The sequence below is a fragment of the Ambystoma mexicanum genome, chromosome 6p (genome assembly GCF_040938575.1).
Source record: "Ambystoma mexicanum isolate Mex_15411 chromosome 6p, UKY_AmexF1_1, whole genome shotgun sequence".
Classification (NCBI taxonomy): domain Eukaryota; kingdom Metazoa; phylum Chordata; class Amphibia; order Caudata; family Ambystomatidae; genus Ambystoma; species Ambystoma mexicanum.
Window position 1 is genome coordinate 1,209,444,516 of NC_090935.1, and position 9,080 is coordinate 1,209,453,595.

The following is a 9,080-nucleotide window of genomic DNA, read 5'->3' on the forward strand; positions in this document are numbered from 1 at the left end:
CTGATGTAGTGCAAATGTTTATTTACTTCCTTGTTTCTGTGAGGCAATTGGGCTTATTTTTCCAAAATAAAATGGCCGTGCCGAGGGGCATGGCTTGCATGGGAGCTTCACTGCATGCAAAGTTGCTGTTGCGGTCGGAAGGATCGCCCCTTTCGTTTTCACCCCAAACTCCTCCCCGCTCTCCCAGTGCCCCTCCTCACCTGAACAACTCCAAAGGACGGGAGCGGGGACAGAGTTCCTGGGAACACTTTTCGATGCCTCTTACAGTGCAAAACGAGCTGGCAGCAGGCCCCGCCGGCGCCTCACACTGCACTCTCTCCCTGGATCCAGGAGGTGCAGGAGGCGCCGGAACCCACTTGTGTCCGATGACCTGGGCGGGCGCCTGTGAGTCTTGCTGCGTGTCCTCCGTCACGGGCTCGCCACAAGGCCTTGATCCTCGTCGCCAAATGTAGTGAAGCAACGGAGGCAGTAGGAAGGTAATAACTTTAGTTTAATATATACGAGCCCACCGGAACAACCACTCATCAATCTGCCGTATTCTAACGGTCACTGCCATCACATGAACCCCTCTGCCTGGAATCATAACAAGGAGGCAGAGGCTCGCGTGACGGCACGCGCTCCCAGACATTGCTATTAGGCAGAGCCCAGTTGAAGAAACAGTAATTGGTAATAAGCGAATCCACAAACACACAACGTTGCTGTAGCTCCTCACTCGTACAGAGACTGGAGTAGACTGGGACTCTCCTCGGGACTCGGTTATATTTTTCTTCAGCCTTGGAAGGCATTTTCGTGTCCCATGAAGATGGTTTCCTACTTTAATTCTGCCTTCTTCCCTAAAAGGCCCAGTTGGTGACTAGCAGTACAGTTTGGCATTCCTGGATTGGTGCGGTTCATGCTGAGGCCCTGTTTGTCCTAATATTAGGAACTTTGTAGTTCTCATACCAGTGAGCAGATTGCCTCCACTCTCCTGGGACCTTCCTGCAGTTCTGTGCTCTCGGCATTCTTGAGTATAGCTGACCTTCATTTTCTCTACACAAAGGCTGTATTCTTTGTGTCTGTTATCAATAAAAACGTTGGCCTATCCAGTTCTGTGCAAAATCTGAAGAGAAGCCTTTAACAAGGAGTTCTTCTTGGAGACAGGGTTCTCAAATACTTGCTTAACAGCAGTATTACACCAAAAGCACGACAAGGTCAACAAAGTCATCTTGTATCCAAGCAAGACTTTGTCCTCTGTGGATGAAAAATTAAACAATTGTGAAAAGGCACTCCTGGCAACAGTGTGGCCATTGAAAAATGATTGCCCGTTCATCCAGTGGGAGCACATCATTTTCGAGACTCCTCACCAGCCCTTGTAATATCTCCAAAGTGACTGAATCCGAATAGGGAACGGCAGTAATTCTAGAATTTCTTCCTGGATTCTGTCCATGCAAGGCTTTCCTGTGGAGGTCAGATATGGCCAAAACAAGAAGAGTCCCCTCGCGCAAGTTTTGGCTGACTTTCATGACTGTGCTCAAGAAAGCTGTCTCGAGGACAAAAGTCTAAAAACCAAAGGCAACATGGAGGCGTATCTAATTTCCCTGCACAAAGTCTATGAGGAAGACACGTGCCAGGGGATACCCACAGTTTATGTGGATGGGTGCTCCTACCATGTTGATAATCACAGGGAAAAGGAACTAGTGTCGGGCGTTGGGAATTCCAGGGTGAATGATGCCCCAGAGACCTCTGCTGGGTACAAGATCAGTTCCCAAAGTAGTCAGGTGGCAGAGTTGATGGCGGTACAACAAGCCATCCTCACTGCCGCGCAACACCAACTCCAAGAACTGGTCATAATCACTGATTAAGATTATGTCAGAAATGGGTTCGTGGAGCACCTGATTAATTGGAAAAATTGAGGCATGCTGTGTGCAAATAACAAACTGCTCAAGCATGGGAAATTAATACAAGCCATTGATCATCTGGTCACCTCTAATGAGATGACCATCTACTGACAAAAAAAGATCAAAGGTCACTCCAGAATAGAGGTACCATACAAAACTGGAAATGACTTGGCTGACCAGTTGGCCAAAACCGAAGCCATTCACAGGGATCTTATAGAAACTGAATCCATGCTGGGGGAAATCCAGGTCGCTGCTGTCACCAGGTCCCAAACACTTGCCCAAAATGAACTCTCAACTGCCCAGTGGAGTAAGGAAATCCCTGATGCTGATTTGATTATGGCACAAAAAGGGGCTCCGATTATTGGGAAATGTTATCAACACATTGAAGACACTGTGAATTTTCCTCTGACCGAATCCTTTTATATTGGGAAAGAGGCTCTCCGGGTTTTGATGAAGTTTTCTGAAATGTTCCGAATCCATGACGGTTTGTTGGTACGGAGATCCATCTCTGGATGTGACCAGTGGGTGGTACCTAGCTCATTCTGAAGCCTGATGTTAAGTCACATCCATGATGCGGGCACAGCCGGTCATAGGGGGTTTCATACAACTTTGGAAATCTTGCGAGAGGTCGCATATAGGCCACACATGGGTCAGGACCTCGACCAATATTTGAAGGGTTGGCTTGTGTGTGCTCACTTTCAGTCAAGTTCCCTCACACACCGAGCTCCCCTGCAGAAAAGGGGGATGGCACTGCCATGGTCAGATTTGCAACTAGATTTAATCTGGCCCGTGATTCGCTTCTCTAGAGGAAACAAGTATATGTTAACCGTGACATGCTTGTTTACCATATGGGTGGAATGTCTCCTGGCCCCAAATTGCAAGGCAGAAACAACATCTTCTCGCATTTCGGCCTTCCCCAAAGGATTGAGTCAGACTGAGGAAGTAATTTTACCATTGAGGTGATGACAAAGGTGTGGGAGATACTCGAGGTAAAGAGAAAACTCCACATTGCCTACCGCCTAACCTCGAGTGGGGGAGTTGAGTGGTACAATAAAATGATTTTGGGCATCCTAAAGAAGTTTTTGGCGGACTCCGGGCCTAGCTGGGACATCAAACTACCGCTTGTCCTGATGGCCATCAGGTCTACACCATCTTCTGTGACAAAAATGTCACCATTCGAGCTCATGAGAATTTGCAAAAGCACCTGCAGCATGCGTTTGTTTACGCTCAGCAAAATCTAGAAAAGTCGGCAGAGGGGATCAAAGCCCACTATGACTTAAAGACCACTAAGAGTACCAAGTAGGAGACAGGGTCTACTTGTACAATTTTCAAAGGAACCAGACCAAAGAGTAAATGTTCCTCCCCTCCTGACGCGGCACCTTGGGAGATGCCTATAAGATCTGCATCCCTAAAGGAGAACAAACGGAAGAGAAATGGGTTCACATCAATCAGTTGAAGAGCTGTCATCCTAGGCAGATTGCGACTGATTGAAGAACCCAGTGAGGGTAGAGCCCAGGAACCATCTGAAGAGTAAATGTAAAAGAATTGGAACCCGGATGAAGAAATCATACATTTACAGGAAGTAGAACAATTATCCTTATTTTGAAAGATTGGCATGTAAAACAATGTTTGTAATGTTATGTAATGCGATGTGTCAATTGTTCTTTTGTTGTCCATTTTTCATATCCCTACCTCGGAAAATAGTATTGTATGAAATACTTAATCTCTCCTTTCTTTTTGGAAGATTAAATAACTTCTTACCTCTACAGGCCAGAGGAGGATCCGCTGGAACGGGAGAGGCCAAGGACAAAAACCGAACCAAAAAATAAAAATCCGAAAAGAGTGGAGGACCGATCAGAGCACCACTCCATCAGTACCAGGAAAAGAGCAGATGCGCTCTAAACAAAATCCCTGGGACGAACCCAGGCCACCCTGATATGGACACCCCACTCTCTCCTTGCTTTTCTCTGTGAAAGACATCAAAGAGCCCAGAGGGGGGAATATGTGGGGTGAAATAGCTGCTGGATGCGAGAAATAAAGAGGACAGAGCCATGAGGGGACTTGCCCCTAAGTAAAACCAAAATTGGCCTGCCCTGAAATAATGGGGAACATAAGGCAAAAAGGAAATCACAAGGAAAGGAAATGTGCTAATTGCAAAATATGGGAAGATGCCAACTGCTTTTCACAAAGGAAGCAAAAGACACACTGCAAGGATAGTTCGACTAATCCATGAAGAGCTGGACTGTTATTCCACAAAACCACAGTGCACAGAACCGCAGTGCAGAGTATCTCAAAGGAAAATGCCAAGATTATGTTTTAAGCAGCTGCAGTCAAATGAAGTTTCTCTCATGTGTGAAAATATCTTTTCATGTTTCCTCCAAAGTGACAATCTGCAAAACAAAATGTTCACCAAAGCCACTACAAATGTGATTATGATGCCCTCATTTAACCACTGTATGCAGGGAACAACTTGGTAGTGTCACGTATACATGTAAAACTGTGTGCCTGCCAAGAGTTCATTTTAAAGTGAAATGTGAAGTTAAAAGGCAATCTTTGGCTGAGTTTGTAAGGTCCTGTGCTGCTTGCCATTTGTTTTTTTTCTCCTTGCTCAAGATGTGAAACTGCATTCCAGGGTCCCGGTTGTCCTGGAGATCTGGGCCTGCAACTTCAAACCTTAGTGTCTTCCCTTAAAAATACAACTTAAAGATACTTTATAGGTCAAATCCATGGGGTGGACAAGATAAAGACAGGTCTGTTCCCTAGCCTTTATGACCTGCGGGTCACGCAAGCTGCAATGAAAAGTGCATTAGTGCTCATCAGCTCTTGAAGGACTGAGCTAATATAAACACAGAATCCTCTCTTGACGTCACAGGCATGAACAGGGAAATTGAAACTGGGAGAAGGGTGGGGGCCAGAGCCAAGGAGTGGTTTGGCTGCCCATTGTCTAAAAGGGAGAAATGCTTTTTACCATGTAAAATTGACAATATTTAAAGCACAATAGTTGTTGTGGATTTTCTGGAAAGGTGACAGTTAACCCTTTCTGGTTATCCCAAAACAATTTTTGTGAGGTGAACATATCTAAAGTTATTCAGGAAAATGTGATTGGGGCCTTATAGTGTTTACTAGTGATGCGAAAAATTGGTAAAGCATATCAAATATGATCAGTATGGCGCCCATAAAGGGCCATATTTTTCACTGATATGAGTATGGAGTAAATGAAGAAAAACTGCAGGTCTGCACAGGAATGACATACAGACTTCTGAGTAGTGTCATTGGACTTGCAGCAAAATGTTGTTTTCAGAAATGCATTCATGTCTGTTGACACGTGGAAGTTAAGGGTATTTGCAAAGGTAGTGAGATTGTATGTGCAGAAACCTGAGCAGGCCTACCTGTCAAGTGAGATGATGAAGTGCTCTCCTCCCTTGGTGTCCCAAAGCATCCCCACATTTTCTGGGCCTATCAGCACACAGTTGAGAGTGAGGTACTGGAGCATGAACCAATCCCTTCTGCAGGAACTATGACAAGTCAGTTATTTCATTTGCCCTAGAACTAAGTCTGCCCGCGTCAGAGCAGGACGTTTTCCCACTAATACCATGAGGTGATCGGCTGTCGAAATCTGGAGAAACATCCCAGCAGTGAAAGGCCTAAATCTTCCAGAGGAGCCAGGAGATTAGAAGCTTACTTGGGACCCTTAGGAAGACTCAGCAGAGACCTTGACTGGCCCCCGTTTGCTGTCCCGGCAGTGTCCTGACCTCTCCTGTAAGTAGAACTAAACCCCAAAATCCATAGAGTGTGTAGGTCCTTTATTCTTGTTGCATTGCCTGAGATAATTTTCCATTGCAAAATCCACATGCCTGTATATTTCAATCCTTTCCCCATTGAAGAATCTCCTTGCCTGTGTATTTCAGTCCTTTCCCCATTGAAGAATCTCCCATTTGCCTGTATAGATCCTTAGTCTATTTATCAAAGTAAATCAATTAATTCCCACATTGAATCCATGGGATCTGTATTAGTGGAATTTGAAACCAACAATCTTTTCCCAGTGTTTTGTGAGCTGGTATAGTCCTAACGATTTGCCAATAGAATTAACTTCAAAAAGCACTGTTCCCATTCTGTTCCTATTTCCCCATTGTGAGGTACAAACGAAATTGTTCCCATTTTCCCATTCTGTTCCCATTTCCCCATTGTAAGGTAAAAACAAATTCCCATTTGCATTTTCTTTCCCCATTGAAATTGTGTGAAACATCCCAAAATCGTTTCCCCCATTCTGTTCTGATCATAAATGTAAACCTGTGTGTGTTATTGTCAGGTGTGGCAAAACAAATATTTCCCTCTGCATCCCTGAATCCTCTTTAATGTTGTTGTGATTAAGTTTTCCAAAATCCGAGTCTTTACTTGTGTGCTGACTAGTATTCTCTAAAGCCCTGCCTGTCATTCTAAGTATAAGCCAAACAAATTCCCTCCCTTTCTATTCTTTCCCATAGCAGTTGTGATAAGTAATTAAAAAAACAATTGTGCTTTGCCAAACAAATTTTTCCCTGTCCTCTCTGTCTCCCATATTGTTTCCGTGAACAACACAGAAAAAACGATTTTCCCCTTGCATTCCTACTCCCTGCCACTGCCTTCCACTCAAAGGAATCAAACCCAATTGATGTTTGGGGGGTGAGGGTCGCTGGGGGAGCGTTTAACCATTGTCCTATCATTGTGTGTTGAATTGTTCTTATTCTGTCTTGTAATTTCAAAGGAAGTATGTGTGACAGTATATCTCAACCTCAGAGACTTCTTTATAGGAGGGCAAAAGGCTGCCTGATCTGAAGAAGTAAGATTACATTGTTAACCAGTCTTAAATAGCACACATCAGGATATTTTATGGGGTGCTGCTGAGTCCTTAAACCCATTGCCTTTCTGTTTTGAAAGTACATTCTGCCTTGATCAATTCATCATGAATTTCTTTCTGTGTTCACTGTGGTATACATAGTTTGTGTGCTCCTTACGGCACAACTCTGTAGCATTCTTTCCTTCCTGTGGGAATTATGTTGATCATGTGCAATAGGCAACAGTGAAATGCATATTGATAAATTGAGTGTGACAATGGTTCAGAAGTTAGCTCAGTGTGTGAAGCACCCATTACAGAGATATGTGTTCATGTGCAAAATTAGAATATCATATTCCAGCAAGGCTGGCTGAGCTTTTCCTATGTCTGAAGTTTGTAAAACTGCCTGCATGTGTACTTGGTTTTGCAGAACATCTGCTGGTATCAGCAATGTACCTATACCAGATAGGGAATGCTATAAAAACTAACATGTTGTCCGTATGGTGAAGGTCTAGAAATTGGTTTGTTCAGATGAGGTGTTGTAAAACCTAGACAGTCGCCTCCAACGATGGCATAAACTGTTAGTCCGAGAGGTGAATAAGTATCCAAATTCAAGACTATGGAACAAAAGCATTCATGTTTGTATCCTGGCTTTGCCAGCAGACGATACAGTGATCCTGGTCAAATCATCTAATATATCTTACATTACTTTGCTGTCTTCTGTGAGGTTTGCCTTCTTGCATGCTTCTGGCATTGTTTAGCCCATTACTTGATCTTTCTTCTTATGTAGACCATTTGAGTGGAAGGGGTGGTAGACATAAGAGAGCGGACCAGATGTGGCAGGCCTTAGGCAAGCATATTTCAAGGTCTGCTTGTTTGACACAAAAAGCGGTTAGCTTTTTGGTAAAAGGTAAAGGTTTTTATGCACGTTTATAAATTAAAATGTCACAAGCCATTGTTTTGGAAGTATTTAAAGCTAAAAAAGACAAACCCAGATTACATTTGTTAAATCACATTGATTGCTATGCTGGTACTTATATACTTCCCTTGTTGATGGAGAGAATGAAGCTAGAACCTTTCCCATTTTGCATAGAACCCTTCTATAATATTTTGTTAAAAATGGTCATGTTTGGTAATGTGATTTTTGTAAATTCCAAGTCCGATTTTATAAAATTAGATTGTTTTAGTTAATTGTAAGAACTGGGAAAGAAAGTGTTCAAATGCAGATATTGCAGTGTTGGCACACATCCCAGCTTCACCCCTTCAGGCTTTAACCAATGTGTGATCCTGGACATCTCATTTAATCTTATATTGCCAGTCCCTAAACCTTTCAAATTGTCAGCCTTTCAGAGTGATTTCCTTCTCATGGTATGATCTTCATAAAAGAAGTATTCATGGTTTCACTGGCTGTAGGGTTGCTTCCACTTTAATAATGAGCATATTTATATTGCACACCACAGGCATTTGTTCCTTTGATATCTAATCTCAACACTATTTGAAAACCATATCCCACTTCTAATCTCAATCTGTCTGGATAAAGACACCTTTCTGGTAGCTTCTAATCTGCATCCACTATCCATGCTACGACATGTGTAGCGTTCTCCTCCGTTCATGCATGAGCACTTTTGCATTCTGTGAGGCAGCTAATGTGAGTTCTCTGTCTATTATGGGTGACATGTACCTTTTACATACGGTCCTGCATTAATACTACAGGCTGCATACCTTCCTGGATGCTATTGATAACAATTATCCTGTAGGCACTAGAGCAGTAAACTATTCATAGCCTGCTAATGTTGGTCTTCAAATGCTACTTGTTTATCATTCTGATTAGAGCAAGAATGAAGAAGGTAAGGGGACTTAAAGGGAGTAAACGTGCTTATTATGCTGCGAGACAGCATATCAACCTATGGGTTGTGAGCGCAACGGGTGGGGGTGGGGGTTGCGACCATTATTCTTGATCCCTTAATTCCTTTGGTTTGGTGGAGGGGGGCCCCAAAGATGTCTGTGCCCAGGGCCCCAAAAGTGCTTAAGATGGCCCTGCTCAACCTGGTCACTTTACAGAAGTTATTGTGTTTTTGTGTTGCCTCAACATTGGTGGCTGATGTAATCTGTTGGTTCTAATTTGATTTTAATAAATATATGAATAAATATCTTATTAATACATACTGGCCTGGTTCTTAGTCCGTTGTGACGCTGGGTATTTGTTGGGGTTGTGTGCAAGACGGGTTGGAGGCCTTATCAAAAAAGGACCTGAAATATAGAAATCACAGCGTTTTATTGTGCGCCACGTTCATGGTAGGGGAAGGAGATCCCTGACTTGTGTGTGCCGTATAATAAACCGTGACATAGGTCTGTCAATCAGAGTGACGCAAGTTTCTAGAACCTTCATG

At 43.4% G+C, this 9,080-nt stretch overlaps 1 long non-coding RNA gene across 1 annotated transcript in view; it reads left to right on the plus strand.

Annotated features, from left to right (window-relative positions):
- Positions 1–8,851, plus strand: part of LOC138510317 (uncharacterized) — a 259,558-nt gene extending 250,707 nt beyond the window's left edge. Inside the window, exon 2 of the long non-coding RNA XR_011280363.1 lies at positions 3,647–8,851. This is a non-coding gene — a long non-coding RNA (uncharacterized lncRNA). The remainder of the gene's footprint in view (positions 1–3,646) is intronic.
- The last annotated feature ends 229 nt before the right edge of the window (positions 8,852–9,080 follow it).